We start from the raw sequence: 22514 nt of genomic DNA on the forward strand, positions 1-22514 counted from the left end.
TGAAAACTTATGGGCCGACACTGTTTTGAGAATACAAACAGATTTTACATGACATGATTAAACATCGAGGTAAGAAAGCACAGAAATGGGATCAATTTGGATCAGTCATTATACAAATAGGGCCTAACGACACCAATCGATTTTGAGAGAATCGTCTATGAAAACAAGTTGTAACTCGGAAACTAGGCAAAGCAGGGAGACAAAATTAAATGACAGTAGATTGTGAGAACATATAGCTTTCATTTTCCACAACAATTGTCACGATTTCAGGTTTATACAAGCCTGTAAACAAGATAATTTACCCCCTAAAATGTAGATGGATTCTGCATCGGCCCTCAAAGCTATTCCTCATATGACGTCACAGAGACGCGCCGCTCTGATTGGTTGAAATTTCGTTCGCCGGTGAGAATTGTGCACTGTTGTCAAAAAGGTCGTTTTAAGTCAATTAAAGGTCAAAATGAGTAGTTTTAATGACGGGGTTTCATTCATAACGATGCCAGTTAGTGATTTATGGAGTTGTACCCCGTAGGGTATATGTGATCTTTAAAACTCGAATGAATGAATGGGGAAATGCAAAGAAAAGTAACGTGTTATTGTTTATTTTTTCAGCAAAGCTGATGATGAGTCTGGAGACTTTATAAAGAATGACCAAAGATGGTCAGCAGGAACATGTGAAGGTAATTTTGACCTATCTGTAGTGACTTTCATTATAAATAGTAAATAATTTCCAATAGTGTAGAGACAAGGTTTATGGATGTCAACTCCTTTATTATGTGAAAACATGTTTCAGAGTTGACATCCGTAAACATTCATGTCTTGTATTATTCACTTCTAAATACACCTCAAAGACTTAATGGTGTAAACATACAGTCACTACTGGGTGAATATACTTGTGCCTTCAACAATACGACTGACTGACTGATTTTAGTTTTACGCCGCTTTTAGCAATATTCCAGCAACATCACGGCTGGGGACACCAGAAATGGGCTCAACAATACGATCTGTAAGAGATTGAATATAGCAATTTGATGAAAATCTATTACTAGTACCATTATAACTACTGTATATAGAAAATGCAATAAATCTTCAGATATATATATGTATATATAACGTATTACTACCTCTGGTCTGGGAAGCATGTAACTCCAGAGCAAATGTTGTATAGATTGTGTGTCCCTCTTTAGAAAATAAGATATTTCATTCGGTCAATGAAGTGTGATGAATTGTATAATTACAGTTTTGAGAAAACTAATGCAAAGTGTGATTGTTCAATTTAGTTCTCTTTATTCAAACTTCCTTTGGATTACTCATTTTAAATCATCCTTGGCATTGTCAGTTTCTTGTTGATTGATGTTTGTGTAATTTATCAAAATAACCTAGCAATTCGTTATTACCTGCCATTTTCAGAAACCTGCACAACGCCTAAACAGACTTGCATCTATCGATTGGCCAGATAGACGAAAGAAAAAGGTAGCGACAACACTCACCATACACATGACATCACCACTCGTGAGTGACGAAGATGACGTCAATTAGTTGCATTCCGCCCCCTTTGTCTGGGAGTCCAGCAAGCTTAGGGCATACACGACGACACTGGACTTGGAAAGAATCTACACCTCCACTGCTCTCGTCAAGGCCAACATGAGGACGAGGATGAGGCATCCAACCAAAGTAACGGTTTGACCTCATATCGCCTACACCACTATTTCGCCTACAGCTTATATAAACATCCTGTCAAATCCCATCTACCCTGTTCAGGGAATGGAATGGCCCTATTCCACTGTAGTTTCATCGAATGCAACTAAATGGGAGAGAAGACTATTGAGAAGTTACTATTGATACATGATTTGTTTTAAGTATACAGTGAAGGATATTAGTGAAGGGGGTTATGCTTACCCCTGGGTGAGATAATCCCATTGTTTTGATTAGAATTAATACTTCAAAAGATTTATCTTATAAAAGTAAAAAGATTATAAATAGGTCTGTTGTGGTTGCAATGAGGGGTCATCTCAACATAATTTTCTCAAAGTATATATACATGCCACTGATCTTTAGTCGGTATCAAAATGGCAAATCTCCAGAGAGCTGAGTTCGTGACTTTACAGAGAGGTGGACAGCAGTTACTGTATGCAGGCTACCGGTACAGGCTCAATGTCAAGCGACAGGTTGCTGCACACTGGAAGTGTGTCCTCACAGGATGCAATGGTCGCAGCAGCACCATCGGAGACCACGTAGTGTCCTCCACTATTCACAGCCACCCACCCTTTGAGAATGGAGAACACATCCGACTCGTCGCCCGTGTAAAAGAGCGTGTAAAGACTGACATCTCACCGGTGCTGCAGATCTACAACAACGAGCTCGACCTCCTTGATGTTAATGTATGTAATGTATTAAAGTAATGTGAATCACATACATTTGTTTGTTTTTCTTATCCCTTAGGCTGGTCCATTATTCCATGGGTAACATAGGCAGGAAATGGTGTGCAATGGTGCATAAAGTTGTTTTGATAAGACTGTAGGCGAAACGGTGATGTAGGCGATATGAGGACAGGCCCTCCGCCCAGGGATGCCTGAGGATCTCCGCCCAGGGATGCCCCCTTATTGGGCTAACTGACCAACTTTGCAATTTTAAATTTCATAATGTAATTTTTATTTTATTTTATTTTTGTATTGTAAGCTGTATGTTGTGTTATTGTATGATGTATATCATAGTGGATGTTTGGAGATAGTTGTGACATAGAGTGTTTGGCTGAATGCCAAATGTCCGATGCAGCTATGTTTTATTACTGTGTTAAGTTGTATGTTATTGTTTTTCACCATTAGCATGATTTTAGAAATAAATTTCATATCTAACATGCTATTTCAGGATAATAAGTGAACGAAAGTTTAACTGATGAACAATTACTACTTTGTTATAAATGATATATGATTTCTTAAACTGGACTGAGTTATGCCAAAATGTTTTGCCCTGTCTCTTTAGTGCTATATTACTAGTTATATGTATGATCTTTATTTGCCTTAAATGCTAATTCATATTCATGTTGAGAAAATAAAAAAATGAATCTTATTATATATTCTGTTTTTCTTTAAAGGTCACATGCAACCAAAAAATCAAACATAATTAAAACACAATTATCACTTATTCATGACATATAATATACATTGCTGGTTACGAAAAAATATATAAACAAAATTATAAGCGTACAATCGCAAATCGAAAGTGCAAAATTGTGTACTTCGGTTTACTTCCCAAGAAACGAAGCAGCCGGGATACCGAACCCAGTCAGAGCGGGTGGGTGTGCACTCAAGTGTAACGGCTGGTTCATTTGCAGATGCCTTCACGGCTAATTGTGTGTATATATATAGAGAGATGTTGGGTTTTGTAAATACATGCTCATTTTTTGTGTATAACATTTTGCAATCAACAGACATCATAACATGTCATGTGTTCAAGTATCACACCTGCCTCTCTGTGTAATTACATAATGTGACAGAGACCGAACTCGGGCCATAAATCAATGCATTTTGTTTATGGTGTATAGCCTGATTGGTGTTAAGTTCAAATTGCATGTGGTCAGTGATAGCAGCTGTGTATTGAATATTGTCATTAGCAGACAGGCAGGCAGACACACAGGTGTCAATAAAACAAGACATTGAGTTTTGTCTGTGACAACGACATATCTATATCACAGTTAGAAATTCTGTCAACGCTAAATAATGGCATTGCTTTTAAGTATCGAACTGAGAAAGTGTCTCGGTAAGAAGAACGTGTGGTGAAATAGACAAATGAGTTAATTTACTGTCATAACATATAAAAAGCTCGCGCCTGTGAGATATCAACAAAACATTAGAAAAATAGCTCACACCAAAGCCTTCACCGAGTATTCACCCGACAACCCGCTTCTAAGCTGCGCGAACCTATTTACTTGCGCACGTGCTATGAGCGCAGCCCAGCTGTTGAAACCCGTTTTCCCCAGAAAAGTCTGGGGAAAATTAGTGAAACGTTTGAACTCCGATTTCGCGCGGGTTTTTTCATCGCGTTATTTTTCAACTTTATAAGTTGAATTTGCATTTTTGACGATCTATTTCGGTAAGTCCATACCGAAAGGTATCAGAATCTGCAAAGTTGTGTTTTACGTTGCATGTGACCTTTAAGTAAATGTCATGATATAACAAATTGCTTGTATTGTTTTTTAACAAGAGTTTATGATATGAATAAAAAGAATGTTTACATTTAGCTCTTTGAAACGCATATGAAAACCTGTGAACCTGAAATTGAAACCGGTAACTGAAACTATGCGGAAACTATGTCGGATTGTTGGTAACTGAAACTATGCGGAAACTATGTCAGATTGTTGGTAACTGAAACTCTGCGGAAACCTGTTGGAGTCTTAATAACTGAAACCTTGCGGAAACCTGATGGATTCAAAGTTAACTGAAACTCAACGGAAACTTCTTGGAGTGTGGGTAACGGATACCTTGCGGAAACCTGTTGGAGTGTGGGTAACGGAAACCTTGCGGAAACCCTTAGAAAGTGGGTAATTGTAAGTTTCCGTTATTGCGGAAACTCAATGTAAAAGAACGGAAACTCACTGGATTCTAGGTGGAAACTTAAGTTTCAGTCCACTTTCAATCAGGTTTCCGCATTGCGGAAACCAAGTTATTTTTGCTGTGCTGTAACAACCTAACGCGTGTCTATCTAGATGTAGATGTAGATGTGCCAGGTGCCAGGTGCTGCTGTTGCTGCTGCATACATTACAGTTTTTACATTTCCATCGTCAATAATCCACATACCTGAATCAACAGTTTGCATAATATGACAGTAAGAAATTCTTGCATGGTGATTTCCGTCATTACTGACTCAACAATTGTGGATAAATACCCGTAATTGTACGAACTGACCTTTCGAATTGTGCAGTTGACTGCAAACAATGTAATAACTGACATTTCTAATTTGTGCAGTCGGTTGCAAACAATTGTAATAAATGGCTTTTCAACAATTGTAACAACTGACTTTTTCTAATTGTGCAGTTGGCTTCACACAATTGTAATAACAGACTTTCAGATTGTGAAGACGACTGCAACAATTATGATGTCTGTGTTGTCCCACGACTGAACAAAATAACCTCATCATCAAAACGGACAATTTTATCATCCTCACTGATTTCCTGATTTGTTCATCAGGTATGCCATATCATGATGCATCATTTGGAGTTGAGACAGTCACACACAAAGACTTCCTATTAACACTGACCAAGTAACGTTCGTGGATGTTTGTACAAGTTTGAGCCAATTTTACAACCTAGCAACCACTTAATCTGTGTGCCATGAACTTGGTCTATGTTGAACTAATCAACAGCATCCTCGCTAGTGACAGCTTAATAGAAAACTTGTAACTGTTTCCTTTACTTAACTTGTAAACTGTTTCCTTTACTTAACGAACCACCGACCTTCCTCTTTCCGGACGGATACCTGTGAAGATCCTGGTTAGAATTGGTCTTCAGCAACCCATTCTTGTCGTAAATGGCGACTAATGAGATCAGGTGGTCAGGTTCGCTGACTTGACTGACACATGTCATCGTATCCCAATTGCGTAGATCGATGCTCACGCTGATGATCACTGGATTGTCTGGTCAGACTGGATTCTTTACAGACTGCCGCAATATATCAGCTGGAATATTACTGAGTGCGGCATTACACAACAAACCAACAAACCAGCCAACCAACTTTCCGGGCGGACGCTTCGTCTAATACACCATCAGGCGATCTTACAAATGTACAAAAGGTACATGTAGAATTCTAAATATCACTCACTCTATATGAAGTCCATTTTGCTTAATTAGGCCTTACAGGCTTGTGTGGGTGGTGCTGCGTTTTTGTGTCTTGAAACACGAGAACTTGTCCCATACATTCGTGCCCTAGGTTGTAACAGAATTACTATAATAGTCCTAGGGCAAATCCATTACCCAACCCACTCATCCATTAGGGTAGCCTAATGGTTAAAGCGTCCGCTTGTCACGCTAGAAACCGGGTTCGATTCCCCACCTCGGTGCAATGTGTGAAGCCAATTTTTGGTGTCCCCTGCCGTGCTATTGCTGGGATAATGTCAAAAGCGGCGTAAAACCATACTCATTCTCTCACTCATCTGTAGAACAGTCAATGACTGGAACCCCATAAAGGAAACGAGACCAGTGGTCCCACACAGGCAATGTGTTTTGGTGCACCTTAGTGTGATATTGTTTTTCATTCTATGAATTAGCGAGAAGGATTTGACTGACTTTAATGAAATATCTATGCTCCAGATATAATTCTACTTCCGAATTCCTAATTTTGGAATTTTTTCAGCTGACAATATAATCTGTCGATATTTTGATATCATTAATCAAACTTGACTTGAACATGTGTAGAAATGTGCTGTCTATCGATGTAGAGCCAGAAATGTGTTTGTGAATACGTTTATGATGAAAATATCGATCTGGAAGACTATTTAAACAAAAGTGGCAGATTTGCAAGTGACGCATCTGTTCTGTACTTACATATATGTACAAACCGTCTTTGATGGGCATTTTAAAAGTTGAAAAATGAAGACAAACCGAGTTCTATGGATAGTCAACTTCTTTATTGCAATGAATGCGACGTTTTCGGTGTAGGTACTAACACCGTTACCATTCAAGTGATACAAAGAGTTCTACACATGTATCCACAGCGCAACGTTGCCTTCATTCCATTAAAGAAGTTGACTATCCAAAGAACTTGCAATTGGTTTGGTCCATGTACATAACCTGTATCTTTCTTTGTTCTGTGAACGTTTTTGGCCCATAAGACTAGTTAGTCATTCAGACATCTGTGGTTTAACTGGTTGAACTGCGAACTTACTTTATGTATATATATGGGGCTCTTTATTTTATCTGCCCTGTCTCAAGTTTTAGCTGGTGTATGCAACATGTTATTTGGGAATGAGTGAGTATGGTTGTACGCCGCTGTTAGCAATATTCCAGCAATATACCAGCAATACCACGGTTGGGACAACAGAAATGGGCTTCACACATCGTACCCATGTGAAGAGTAGAAGACAGATTACCATCGAATATCCTACCAGATATCAATTCACTGCTGGATGAACAATGGCATATTTCGAACAAGGGCGCTTGCCTGACGAGACACTAACATGGCACAGGAGAGTGTTGCAGGTAAGCCCCAGAAACTCCACAGAATGCAGAAATATACATTTCATCCATAACCAAGATGTGTGCCCAGAACTGTGTGCCGTATGCAGCATCTTTGCATGAAAGATTTCTTTACCAGCGTCAAGTGAGTGAGTGTATGTTGTCTTTTCCCCACGATCTGTGATATCACAACCATAACAGTATGGGCTCTAAGAAATATACTTCCCATCAAAGGTTTAGACGAACAAGTGTAAATGTAACCACCTACTCCAGTTAACTGCTCTAAACATGATTTGCAAAATATTCCATACTGTTTAAAGGTACTTTTCAGCAATGTGATGCATGATCCTCGTGCAATTCATCTGCATAGCGTTTGCAGTTGGTTCCCCCAAGTTAGTGGAGACATCCATCTTAAATGTAACCATATATATATAGTGTGTGTGCTTTAAGTGAGTCTAAACGTTTGATGGGTAGTATAGAACATACTCAAGCCAAACCAATGTCTGAAAAAAATCATTCATGCAAATAATCAAGTCAAACAGACATATCATCTAGTTCAATTGAGCCCACTCTTACGTCCTATAGAAGTGCTGCCAGTACATTAGGCAACGAGTGAATTTCGGGGTCTTAACGAGTGGACCGCCTGTGTCCCCCGTGTTTATTATTTTGTATTGAGAATTATTGAAACATACGAAATGGGTCAGATAATCGAGATTACTTATTTTGAATGATAGTACGAATTGCAAATGTTGAACTTACGCATCGGTAGCACACGTCATGTCTATTGCACGCTGGTGTAAATCTTTCCTTGAAGAAGATTGGGAGTTGGAATGGAATGCTACAGCCATTGATGTCGTACGTGTCACATAAGTCACTTGTTGTCACCGACATTACCCAAAATGCACTGACCACGCTGAAGATTGTGTGGGTGTGTTCAAGATTAGCTGAAATTGAGAAAGAAGAGTTTAATACCTTTTAAAATTCATTTTTTGAAAAGATGTTTTCACACAAATATTGTACGGTATTGCATCAGGTGCCGTTGACGGGCGAAGGGAAGCTGAGGCTGATCAGAAAATGTTTTCAATTCTGAAATATTACTCAAAGTACGGACAAAACCATAACGCTGGCTGTTTGGACTTGGTATGTATGCTATCAAACCCTATCTGCAGGTTGAAAAAGACAAGTTTTGAAAACTTTTGAACATTTATAAAAACACCAAAGTTTTACGATATTGCATCACGTGCTGTTGATGGATGAAGGCAAACTGAGAAAAAGTTTTGAAATATTACGGACAAAACCATAACGCTGGCTGTTTGGTCTTGCTATGTATGCTATTAAAACCTATCTACAGGTTGAAAATCAGTTTCGCTACACAGACACTAACACTGATGGACTGCTAAATATAAGCAACTTTTTTATCCATATAAGAATCAAAGGTTTATTTTCTGTACAAGCCATTTAATAAGCACTGACACCAAGTTCAAGTCATAACGCATTTGTTTAAATGTCAGAGTGGGAATGTAATGGATGTTTAAGCAGAGAATAAATATCAACTTATGCCTCTATCGGCATGGTTAATATGACCGCGTCAGTGGTGTATATAAGATTTTATTTCCGCATTCAAAAACTTCTGCCAGTGCAGACCCCTGAAGATCCGGGTTAGAACTGATCCTCAGTAACCCATGCTTGTCGTAAGAGGGGACTAAAGAGATCAGGTGGTCAGGCTCGCTGACTTGGTTGACACATGTCATGGTATCCGAAATGCGTAGATCGATGCTGTTGACCACTGGATTGTCTGGTCCAGACTCGATTATTTACAGACCGCCGCCACATACCTGTACTATTGCTGTGTGCGGCGTAAAACTAAACTCACTCACTCTGCCAGTGTAACGTACACTCCGTTTGTGGGAGCTTGGATTCCGATTACAGTATTGCTGTTGCGTTGCGCTTGTATAGCGTCGTAAAGCCATTGCTCGTTTGCTTAACCTTGGCTGATTTCGGACTGATTTGTCACTGAAAATATATAAATTTGTTTGCGTGATGTTTGGGCTGTCATCTATTTAATTTGTTGTGAATTGTATTCAATTCAAACTCTCACAGTAAAATAATCCTGCTTGGAAATTGAGGCAGTAACATGTCCGTTCTCTTCAAAAGCCATGATTCAAGGTTTTCTTTGGATTTAGGAGGAATGTCAACGTTCTCATGCCGTTAACATTAGACAGACTGAGGCTGGCTCAGAAATGGTGTGGGGTTGGATCACTGCACCTATGTGTTATTCACAGATGGTCACTGGGCAGTAGTACAGTGACAACATTCTGGAGCGTATATCTGTATTAGGATAACATATAATGATGAGTATTAATAAAGCTCTGTATCCATCCACCGCCTCCGTGGTGTAGCGATTAAAGCGTCCGCCAGGATAGCGGAAGGTCGCGGGTTCGATCCCCGACCGCGTCATACCAAAAGACGTTAAAATATGGTACTTGTTGGTCCCTGCCTGGCGCTCGGCATTAATGGGTACATCAAGGACTGGTCGCCTCGGAGTCAGTATAATGTGTCTGAGAGAGCTATGTATGCTTCACTGCGGCATGGTATCTCAGTGGGCTAGCACTATAAAACCAGCTTAAGTCTGGGCTAGTACAAGCAGCCGCACATACACATACACATGCATGCACGTCGTCATATGAGCGACATATCCTTAAGCACGACGTTAAACCCAATTTCACCTCACCTCACCTGTATCCATCTACAAGGTGCGATATGAGTATATCCGTGATTGCCGTGATCCTAGAGGCGGATTCACGCGACATTGCCGTTATCCTAGAGGCGGATTCACGCGATATTAATGAGTTTGACTTTTCATGGTCAATGACATGATGGACAGAAGAGAGTGTTGGCCACTTTCCTTACAACATCATGGTCATCTGACTTTAAACGGCTAATGCAAATCCTAGTCAAATGTCCTGTTATACCGTCAAACACTTTATATCATTAAAGATACTAAATATAAGTAGTTGTGACACCTATTTTCAAATAGGTGTATGAAATTATTTACAAATACTGAAGCTCACACACAATAAGGGGCGGTGGGGTAGCCAAGTGATTAAAACGTCCGCTCGTAACACTGAAGGTCCGCGTTCGAATCCAATATTGGTACAATGTGAAGGTCCATTCCTACTGATATTGCTGGACTATTGCTAAAAGCCCGACTCACTCACTCACTCACTCCCACGTGCACGTAATGTTAAATCCGACATAGAACCGACAAATAGTAGGAAAGGACCGATATAAATATATCCCAGAATAAGAATAGAAGTCACACTCATTGTGTCCACACGTTGAAGTACATTTGACAGAAGAAAAGAAAGGTCCTCCAAAGCCTATTTATTGCATTGTGATTTCAATCAAATTCGATAAGGAGCACTAAATGTTAAATATGGAACATTCTTACCAATCATCCTAATGTCTATCCTTTGTACTGTTGGATGGCTGTTTAAACTGACGTTGAATGTATTCCATCATACGCCGTTGTCTAGTCCAATGTCTCATAGACATCCGCTCGTTGTCGAATGGTGGAAACAGTCGTCATCTGCAGCCACTGATAGCATACACATGTGCAGGGGGCGTGGCGAATCAAGTCAACTTCAATACCAATAACAGCTGATGTCTTGGTTGCCCTAAACTTACATGAATCAGATGAACCAGAGCGGATGACTGGTGCTGCAGGTTTTGCTGCTGCTGCTGCTGCTGCTGATGATGATGATGATGATGATGACGATCATGATGATCATGTTGGCAGTAATGTTGAGACCACTTCCTTGGTATATTACAGTACCAAACAACCAGTTTTCAAAGTACACAATGACAGTGAACACGCCGTTAAACAACACACTATCAACAACATCCAAACCATTAACAGCTTAATAAACTTGCATCCCATACCCCTGCACGTTCTTCCCTTAACAAAACCACTTAGGGGAACTCTCCCGACAGATGCTATGTCCAATACATGTTGGAGGTCTTCTGAAAATGTACCAAAGGCACTGAAGACATTTTGGAAATGTTGTCAATATCGTATACATTGCGCTCGTTCAAGTCTTCGTAAAACGTGTTGGGTGCACGTTTTTAATAAAAATAAAATTTGTTCTTTATCATCGTGGCCTGGGTTGTACAAAGAACACAATATTATGGCTTGGTGAAAGGTATGTAAGGCCACGTCTTTCAAAGAAAATTTAATCCGATTAATTTATAATTGTAGAATATATGGTCTTTAAATGTATGGCTAAATTTGTCAAATCGTCAACATCTGAAGAGATGATGCAAATCCAGTGAGTCTCCATGCAGGAAGCAAATGTTTTGGAAGTCCTTAGTATGGTGATCTGCCTACAGTTGGTGGTGATCTACAGCCCGTTTTTACAGTGTATTGTTTTCTATTGTGTATCTTTAATGACAACATGCTCGTTATAATTAGATATTGTGATACTCTAGTAGTTTTACTGTCCATCGACGACAGGTTTTTACATATATGTTGTTAATATATATTTTTAATGTACAGATTGTTCTCCTCACGATATGGCTGAAATATTGCTGATGTGACGATAAATATTAACTCACTCACTCTTGGACAAACTTGATGGATTCGGTTAGAAACACAAATGAATTCTCCTTCAACCCCAGCCCCAAAATTTAAAATGAATGCATCTTATGTGTATGTTATCCTGGTGGGTTATTCACAGTAAAGCTTGTTCACGTCCATACATATATTGTCTGTGTAAAAAACAACGTACTCGTGCTGCCATGTGACAAGCAAGTATTTTGGTTTTAATTGCTTAAAGCTGAATTAGTAAATGGGTAATATTTGATTATTATTATGTGTTACAGATTAAAGATAGTATGCAGTAGAGAGGGCTCGGGTGATCCTGGCACAGTCAGGCTGGTAAGGTTCATCATCAGCTCAGGGCCCTCGCCCTCTCTACATGCAGCCCAGACAGCGAATGGGACTTCTCCCAGGAAACGCTGCCTAGTCGAACCCACCAAGAACTTTCCGGAAAATATGTCAGTAGCGAGAGGGCGCGGGTGTTTCAGGCTCTCGCGATAGCCTGGCCCAATACAGGGCCAAAATTGGCGGGTTTTCACAACCAAATAAAGCGAAAACAAGTTTTCATGGTATTACCATGCATGTGCGGGACACAGCTCTCTTTGTCACTGAGGCTGCTTCTCTTGTTCAGCTTCCTCTCGGTGGTCGACGGAGACACTGAACAGACCTTGGGACCACGACCCCAGAGAACTCTCACACAAAGTGACTCTGGCATCGTTGGATTAACAGGTAGAGATGACACTGACATTGCTTCCATACTTAAGGATATTCAGAATGAACTCCGTGAAATGAACAGTAAATTTGAAAGCTTGAATGTTAAAGTCGATAAAATGGCGACGGACCTGCACGTGCAAATGGAGAATGTCATGGAGGAAAACAGTTAACTTAAAGTTACTGTCTCTCGTTTGGAGGATAAGTTAGAAGACTTTGCAGGAATAGGCGTGACAATATGGTTTCCGGGTCTCAAAGGTGTCAAAGGTGAAACATGGAAGAAAAGCGAAGATAAAGTACGTGCATTTCTGAGAAAGGATTTGAACATGACGAGCGTTGATGAAATCAAAATTTTAAGGGCCCATGTTTAAACCCAAGAAGAGACAATTCACCTATAGTGGCCAAATTTATGTTTTTGAAAGATAAAAGTGACATTTACATACGAAGCCCTGAAACACTCCCGAAAGATTCTTGAAAGTGAGTGAAGATTTTCCACAGAAAATTAGGGAGGATCGAAGGGCGTTTTCTACAATGTTTACTCGTGCTCTGAGTGAGGGCAAAAGGCCGAAAATACGTGTTAACAAACTCATCCTTGATAAGAAACTTTATATGTTTGACAGAGAAAACAACGAAGTGGTCCAAATAAATGATAAAGAAAGCACGGATTTTTACCGTCGAGAAAGGGAAGTAACTCCAAGCACTCCACTGGACAAACAACGAAGGAAATGAAGGCGCGGCCAAGGCCCGCTCGACTTCCGTATTCTATCATGGAACATTGGGGGATTAAAAAAATATGACAGTGAACAATCACAGGGAAAACTATACTGAGGCAAAAAAGAAACTTCACAAAATGTAATTTGAAAAATAATGAAATAATGAATAGTAACTTGTCTGATGATACATCTATGTATCCGAAATGGGATCCCTATCTTTCGACTCTAGAAAACGTTAGCAAAACCCACTCAAACCCATCCATTCGTCGTGCAAATGACGTTAGTGCCAAATCAGGTTTTGCACGTGCAGTCGATCACGTGATCTTCGCATCGAAGTTTTCTTCATATGCACGTGTTTGCATTGGCCTCAAGAATTGAAAAAACACTTTTAAACCACAGTTCTAACGGTACTTGAAATGCCACGATTGTCAAATGTGCAACGTGAACGTGCCGTTGGCATGTTGCAAGCGGGTTGATCAGTTATTAACGTCGCAAGAGCAATGGGATGCAGCCGTCATACTGTGTATGACTTGCAAGGTCGTCGACAACAAACTGGCACCACTTCTGATCGCCCAAGATCGTGTCGACCACGTGTGACGTCTCGAGCAGAAGATCGTCAAATCGTCCTACGTCACCTACGTGACAGATTTCTGCCTGCTACGAACCGAACCAGATGTTTAGAGGTCGACTGTCCTCAGAGACCATTCGAAATCGGTTGCGGGCTGCCAATCTCCATTCTCGACGTCCATATCGTGGGCCAATATTGACGCCGTTTCATCAACGTCAACGTCTGCTGTGGGCCCAACGTCACCTCCGATGGACCCAGAGAGACTGGAATCGAGTCGTCTTTGGCGATGAATCCAGGTTTACCCTCAGATTCGCGGACGGCAGGCATAGAATCTGGAAACGACGTCGTGAACGGTATGCCCAATGTTGTGTACAGGAAGTCGACAGATTCGGGGGCGGAAGATGCATGGTGTGGGGTGCTTTCTGTGGGAACAACCGTTCCCGACTTCTGGTCATCCGTGGAAACCTCACAGCTGCTGCGTACCGCGACCAGGTGCTCACCCTGAACTCGTTCCTTTCATGGCGGCTCATGGCCCAGGTCTACAGTTCCAGCATGATAATGCTCGGCCGCATACCGCGATGTTGACACGAAATTTCCTTCAAAACGCTGGAATCAACGTCATGGACTGGCCATCGAGGTCCCCTGACCTTAATCCAATAGAACACGTTTGGGATGCACTTGGGAGAAGGCTTCGTGGTCTTAGGAACCAACCTCAGAATTTGCAGGAACTTGGCGCTGCCTTGCAAGAGCAATGGCGCAGAATCCCCAACCACGTGTTCACAAGCATCAGGCAGTCGATGAGGAGACGGTGTTTGGCAGTGGTGAATGCGCGTGGCGGCCATACACGATATTGAACTGAGAAATTTCGCATTTCTATTCTTTTGACTTGACATTCTGTATACCCATGTTTTGGAACGGCGGTGTAGCCTAATGGAACTGATTATGGCACTGTCAGTGTATCGAGTACATCACACAGATCTCCGCAATGAAATAATAACAATTATTTTATAGTGCCCTGAAGAAAGAATGTGAAGTTTCTTTTTTGACTCAGTATATTTTGCAAAAATTACGATATCGTAGCATTGAGTGAGACTTTCGCTACGAGTTCAGGCGACTTTTCTTCGTTTATGTCCGGTTTCCGGTCATACAGCAGTGTTTGCCGGAAAACCAAACGTCGCGGGAGACCTCATGGGGAACTGAGTGTTTTTATAAATAACAACTGAGTATCAAATCAGTATATATTCAGGCTGTATGATGAATTTGTAGACGTAATTGTGCTCTTATTAAAAACCAGCAAACTTTCATGGAACTTTGACACGATGATGATATTTGTTACCTTTCCCCAGAAAATTAACAAATATATCAGGACTGAGAAGATGGTATGGTTGTTCTTGAACAGCATCTGGAAACTATTGCAAGTGACCATAATGATAACAAAATATTATATGGCTGGTGATTGTAATGCCAGAACAAAAGTCTTTGATGACTTCATACAAGATAACAATTTTAACTTTGCCTATAGGTACGGTGATGACATTGATGGATATCCATCAGACGAATTTTGTATGCCAAGAGCGAACAAAGGCATTGATTATAATAATTACGCTATAAAACTGACCGAATTATGTTGTACTTTTGGGATACATTATTTAATGGCAGACTTTTTAATGATAAAGATGGCAATTTTACATGTTTTACACACAATGGTCAGAGTGCTGTCGATTATATGCTGGCATCAACACATACATTTCCTAAGGTAACATCTTTTGGTATAGCTATGCGTGATGAGTCTAACCATTTTCCATTGTACTGTTCTCTAAGAATTCATCTTAATAATGGTAAGGTCAGGAAGGACGACCAGGTGAGAGGATTGATATAAATGTGTCTGAAAATGGCACTGGTGATGTCAACGAATGGTCAAAATATGTATGGATAGGAAATGACAGTCAAATATTTACTGATAAATTTTTGTGTAATCTATCTGAAGTTTATGAAGATTTGTGTGAGCAGATTTATACGGACACAGACAAAGCTTTAGCATCTATTATTAGCATCTACCAATCAGCAGCAGTCAATTCTAAGAGGATTTATCGGAGTAGTTGGGGTAGAAGTAATAGTCAACCTCCATGGTGGAATAGGGATTTACAAGATCTGAAGCAGAGAAAGTATCAGGCACTTGGGGCTCATAGAGAAATGGTAAGGATTTTTGTGAGTTCAGAACATTAAGAAATCTATTCAAGGCTTTAAAAAACAAAAGAAATATTTTCCAGCTTAAAATGAAAACAGACTTAATTGAATGTAGAAATAATGCTAAATTATTTTGGAGAAAGTAAAAGCAAGGTCATGTGTGTGATGGTATTTCGCAGAAAATTGGTAGTGAAGATTGGACACGTCATTTTAGCAATCTCCTATGTGTAGATGTTATTACTAGTGATTTCAGTTACGATAATTTGGAGAGTTATGGAGATGTAGATATATTCAGTCCTAATGCTCCTATTACCGTCAGGAAAGTTTCGTATCATATAGATAAGATTGGATTAAACAAATCACCTGGTCCTGATGGTTTAGCTGCAGAGTTTCTAAAGAAAACTAAGAATTATATTTCATCTGTATTAGTTTTATTGTTCAATAATATATTTGAAAGTGGCAATTTTCCTAAAGAATGGGGTCAGAGTATTATATGTCCCTTGTTTAAGTCATGGGATAGGCATTCTCCTGATAATTATCGAGGATTTTTTTAATCGATACAGTATGCAAGGTGTTTTGTTCTATTCTTAACTCTAGGCTTCAGAGTTGGTGTACTGAACATGGTGTTATTGACGAAGCACAGCTCGGCTTCAGAGAGAATCGTTCAACTATTGATAGCATATTCTGTTTGCATTCTATTGTTCGTAAGTATGCACTTAAAAAGTCATTGTCTATTTATTGATTTTTCAAAGGCTTTTGATTCAATTAACCATGATGTATTGTTGAGTACGCTGCAGGCAGTAGGTGTGGGTGGTAACTCTATGAAGATCATAGTATCAATGTATTCCAACTTAACAGCTTGTGTAAGACTTACTTACGGTTTATCAAATTATTTTAGTTGTAATATTGGAACAAGACAAGGGTGCATTTTAAGCCCACAAATGTTTTTCATTTTCATAAATAAGCTGATAGACTTGGTGGTGGTAGGCGTGTTTATTTACCTCCCACCTTTGATAATATGTTTGTTTTCATGTTTGCTGATGATGTGTCATCTATGGCTGATTCATGTCTGCAGTTGAAAAAAAGATCTATGCTCTGGAGCATTTTTGTGACCGTACGGGTATGAAAGTTAATCTGAGTAACCGTAATGGTGGTCCATTGAGGAAATATGAAAGATGGTTTTTCAAGGGAGATCCAATAGATGTTGTTTCGCCATACAAATACCTTGGTCTTGTTTTTACACCCAAACTTTGCTGGAGTAAGGCACAGAATTCTCTTGCAGCACAGGTAAATAAAGCATTATTCGCTATTTATACCTATTCAAGGAAATTTGGCAGTTTATCATGTAAGGACGTGTTTAAGATATTTGATGCTACAGTTGTTCCAATATTGTGTTCTGGTTCAGAAGTATGGGGTGTAAATTATTGTAAGAAAATTGAGAGTGTTCAGATTAAATTATGCAAATGGATTCTTAAAGTTGGCAGAAATACTACAAATGTGGAAGAGTCCCACTTCAGTATATCTATATGACTAGAGCGGTTAAGTACTGGACGAAACTTATTAATATGAACGAAAATAGATTACCTTTGCAATGCTATAATATGATGTTGTTACAGGATGAAGGTGGAAGAACAAATTGGAGTTACACATATCAAAAAACATTTTGTTTAGACTTGGCTTTGGATTTGCTTGGGTTGCACAAGATGTAGGGCACCTCGATACCTTTATTTCAGCATTTAAGCAAAGGCTGTTTGATAATCTCCATCAAAAGTGGGTCTCAGAATTGGGTGTTTTATCAAAGACACAATACTATAAGCAGTTTAAATCATTATTAAATGTTGAATTGTATTTATCATCAGATTTTCCTATTTGTATTAGGTCTGCCACCGCAAGATTCAGATGTTGTAATTTTGGGCTAGCAGTAGAAACAGGCCGTTATGATGGTACTAAAATATTTAAGGCGACTCTGCCCTTTTGCCTTAAAGATGGATTATCTTTTGTGGAAGACGAATACCAGGTATTATTTGTGTGTAAACAATATGCAACCATAAGAAGCACATACATTTGCAAACATGTAACATCAGTATCACAGCAGTCTTTAATAAATATTATGGCATCAGATAAATGTAGTGTTATCTATGATATTGGTCAGTTCCTACTTAAGGTGTATAAACTTAGAATTGCCCTTACATGTGAAATGGGTGTGTGATATGTAAATCCATATGCATGACAACTTTTGCAGGGAATAATTCATGGACTCTACAGTGTATTTATGCGCAGATTGTGAAAGTTACTACATGACTGTACTTTGGGCCAACGGCTTTGGTACTGGAATAAAATGTCTGTCTGTCTGTCTGTTTAAACAGTGGTTCTACTGGCGTCCGCCATTCGTGACATTATTCCCAGCCCGAGAAATAATTGTCGATATTTTAATAAGAAAGGGCATCAATCATATTAAGTTGACAAAGACACGTGCAGAAATGTGTTTGTCAATAATCGTATGATAAACAAGTCGATCTATGTATCAATGTCCACACCGATGCTTTTAAAGTGACTAGAGGCATGAGTGAGTGAGTGTAGTTTTACGCCGCTTTTAGCTATATCCAAGCTATATGACGGCGGGGGACACCAGAAATGGGCTTCACACATTGTACCCATATAGGGAATCGAACGCTTGTGGAGCGCAATAGTGCAGTGGTAAGGCGCCTGCCTATCACGCTGAAGGACCGGTTTCGATCCCCGGTGGAGGCACCAAGGTTCGGGTCCGGAGGTGGGCACATTTGCGAAATATCCTTGGACAATATACTTAGATCCACATTGTCTCAGTTCACCAAGCTATAAAATGGGTACCCATGAGGATGTGCTGACAATGTGAGTGTTAAGTTAATTGCGCCTTACCATGACAGGCACCATGGCTGTATGATCCCCAGGGAGTTGAAACGTATCGGAAAGTACGATAGTGTCCTATGACAGGGGATAGTAATGTACATAGCGCCGTGAGCAGGCAATGTGCCTTGATATGAGCGCCATATAAGCGGACTATTACTATTATTTAACTAACAGGCTACCCCACCGCCCCTCCCTATGTAGAGATCGGGCATGCCAGTATTCATAATTGTTCGTGGTGGTTTATTTGGTCACTGCATGCTTGCTATGTCCAATATCGGTATTTATGCCACGATCATGCATTTGCATTTGGACCAATCTCCCACAAATACATTTTTCACGTTTTGAAATGTGCGATCCGTACAAGGTTTTCAGACAGCTGCGTTGTTATCGGGACCATGTTGAGTTTTTGCCAATGTTTTCTGCTTGGGCTCAAACCAAAACCAGCGTTTTTGTTTTTCTATACAATTACATGTAAAGTGGTAACGTTTTTTGCCCGGTAGTTTAGTTTATCATGACTGCCTAGTAGCATGGGTCTAATCAATACTAACATGTAGTTAAAAGTGTAAGCAGTGACATCGATTTATGAAGCAGGAAGACTGTTTCACCTAAATATTTACAACCCTAGAGACAATGACGTTCATTACGGCCCCTGCAGGAGTACTTTTTGGTCGCGTCTCTAAGGAGTAGTAAGTACCAACATGTATGATCTTGGTTTCCAATCCTGTGGATTTCTGGCACGCGGATTACATCAAAGAAGGTAACGTCTGAGGCTAGCACCAATAATGTTTTCATAAACGTCAAGCTATAGGATGATTGAATAGTTTCGAGTAAAAGGAAGTGAGAAATACTGAAATCGTTTGTACATTGATTAAATTTTGTCATAGAGGTACATCCACAGTCACATATCAGCTGATACCCATGATGATCATCTTTAGAATTGGTCTTCAGTAATCCATTTTTGTCGCAAAAGGCGACTAACGGGATCGGGTGGTCAGGCTCGCTGACTTGGTTGACACGTCATCTTATCCCAATTGCGCAGATCGATGCTCCAGCTGTTGATCACTGGATTGTCTGGTCCAGACTCGACTATCTACAGGCCCCCGCCATATGGCTGGAATATTGTTGAGTAGTATAGGGAATAGCGGTTCTATGACGCATAGGTACACCATACCTAGGAGCCTCCAAATGACTAATTCGTAGTGCTGGAGCGATTAATCGTAGGGTTGGTTAATCGTTCGATCTAAGTCAAAATAAAACGATTGTCGATTACAAATAAACTGCAGATCGATAATCGGAAATAATCATTATTGGATGTACATACATTAAAACGTTATATTCTACCTTGTCATGGCTTGTTATCCCCCGCCGCGTGTTTAGTGCGAAGCGGGGCATATAGTATTAGGCTCCGTCCGTACGTCCGTACGTACGTACGAATTGGAATATCTTAAGAACCGTTCACTAGATTCTTTTCATATTTGTTACCTAGGTTTGGTGACAGGTTTGGTGACCTTGACCTTCATTTCAAGGTCACAAGGGGACTTTCACGTTTTACCTGCATGTTAAGCTATCTCAAGAACCGTTTCCTGGATTTCTTCATATTCAATACCAAGCTTTATCTCGGGAAGGCGCAGGGCCCAGTCGATTTTGGTGACCTTAACATAAATTTCAAGGTCATGGCGAAACTTTGAAGATTTCAGCATGTTAACCTGCATGTTAAGCTATCTCAAGAACCGTTTCCTGGATTTTCCTCCTATTCAACCCTAAGCTTAATCTCGGGAAGGCGCAGGGCCCAGTCGATTTTGGTGACCTTAACATAATTTTCAAGGTCACAGAGACACTTTGAAGATTTCAGCATGTTAAATTGCTTGTTAAGATAGTCACTCGAGATGTCATCTTATACTAAGCTTCAACAGTTTCTAATTTGAACTTCAGTTCAACTATTATATTCAATCCATCTACGCTAAATGAAAAAATGACACGTCATCATTTGACAGAAACGTTTATTCGTAAGAAATTAACAATGAACAATGAATCACTCGTTTGCTCCAGGCTAAATAACATCAAAAGAAAGTTTGGTTCTAGGGAAGGCAACTCGGAACCCATGCTTGTTGGCAATACCACTTGGAGGGCACGCGATAACGCCTTGAGCCAAACCTTTTCACAGCATTATAATATCCCTTAGCGAAACCTCTGCACAGGTTCCTTCTGACCCAACTCATCCCACTGCAAGTTCTCCGCATCTGGTCCAGAAACACTCCATCGCATCTGTTTCTGCTTATTCCATATGAATACCCCTGGAACAGAATAACAATACACTAATTAATTATTATTAATACTTACATATTAAAAAAGATGAATGGAGCGTTGAGGGTTCGAGTATAGTCAGTCCGGTTAGGCTCATCATCAGCTCAGTGTCCTTGCCTACTGTAGACGTATCCCAGGGAATGGTGGGGATGAACCACCTGAACTTTCCGGAAAATATGAGGACATTTCGTGAAGATTTTGACATCACCTTAGGTGTCAGAAGGGCCGTGTTCCTGGCAGAGAACCCGGCTACTTTCCTAATGTCGGACCGCCATATAGCAGGAATTTTGCTGAGTGCGGCGTAAAATTAAACTCATTCACTAATGTCGGCAACACATTTGGAGGTGCTAAACCTGATGCACCAAGAACATGCAAACATGACATTTGTTTTAAAAGAAACAAGTTCATGTTTGTTGACTTGGATACGACTGAGGAAATAAACAGGCCTATTCCAAAAAGTTTTATAATTTTAATTTTCCATGACGCCTTCTACATACTCTCTTCTGGGTAAGGGCGTTGGAGTAGCCAAGTGATTAAAGCGTTCGCTCGTCACGCCGAAGACCCGGGTTCGATTCCCCATATGGGTACAATGTGTGAAGCCCATTTCTGGTGTCCCCTGCCGTGACATTGCTGGAATATTGCTAAAAGCGGCGTAAAAAAACATACTCACTCACTTACTTCAGGGTGAATGGTCCTGTTAAAACCACACAGATATGAAGTTGATAAAAGAAATTAACCATATCCTCATGTCGCTTAAAGTGCTGTTTGTGCGCCACTGACCAGGTGTTGGTGACTTAAATAAACTACGTTTCATAATATACATTTTTATAAAAACATTTTATATAGTGCTACGACCCAGTCAGTGACAGTAAATTTTAATATTGTATAAAAGCCCTTTTTATAGTGCTAAGATCCCGTCAGTAATAGTATCTTTTGTGCATTACAAGCCCCTGTGGTTCATCCACCTACCGACGAAAATGATGTTTGTGACCTTTTCAACCCAGGGTCAAGTGAACGGGTTAGCTTTATAAGATTGTACGTTCTCTTGACGTTTGAAATTGCCAAAGGCTGACTTACACATCGGTAGCATATGTCATGTCGATTGCAGGCAGGTGTGAATCGTCTCTTGTAGAAGAACGGAAGGTTGAATGGAATGCTACAGCCATTGACGTCGTACCTTGCACACATGTCACTTGATGTCACCGACAAGTACCCATAATGCACCGATCACGCTGAGGACTAAATGGATATCAGCAAAATTAACTGAAAAGAAAAAGAACCGTGAGTGTTAGAAAACATTATAATATGAATGTAGCCATTAAAGAATGGAGAAAATAAGCTGAAATAAACAAATGAAAATAATGAACAAATAATTCATTA

General features: G+C 40.0%; 1 protein-coding gene across 1 annotated transcript in view; it reads right to left on the reverse strand.

Annotated features, from left to right (window-relative positions):
* Positions 1-21014: 21014 nt before the first annotated feature.
* Positions 21015-22514, reverse strand: part of LOC124285699 — a 32321-nt gene continuing 30821 nt past the window's right edge. The window contains exons 4-5 of the mRNA XM_046721977.1: positions 22312-22397; positions 21015-21124 (exon numbers count right to left, since the gene is read on the reverse strand). The gene's annotated coding sequence lies outside the window, so the exon portion shown is untranslated. The remainder of the gene's footprint in view (positions 21125-22311; positions 22398-22514) is intronic.

Source organism: Haliotis rubra, unplaced genomic scaffold, assembly GCF_003918875.1.
Source record: "Haliotis rubra isolate DU_JTF1 unplaced genomic scaffold, ASM391887v1 Scf366, whole genome shotgun sequence".
Classification (NCBI taxonomy): Eukaryota; Metazoa; Mollusca; class Gastropoda; order Lepetellida; family Haliotidae; genus Haliotis; species Haliotis rubra.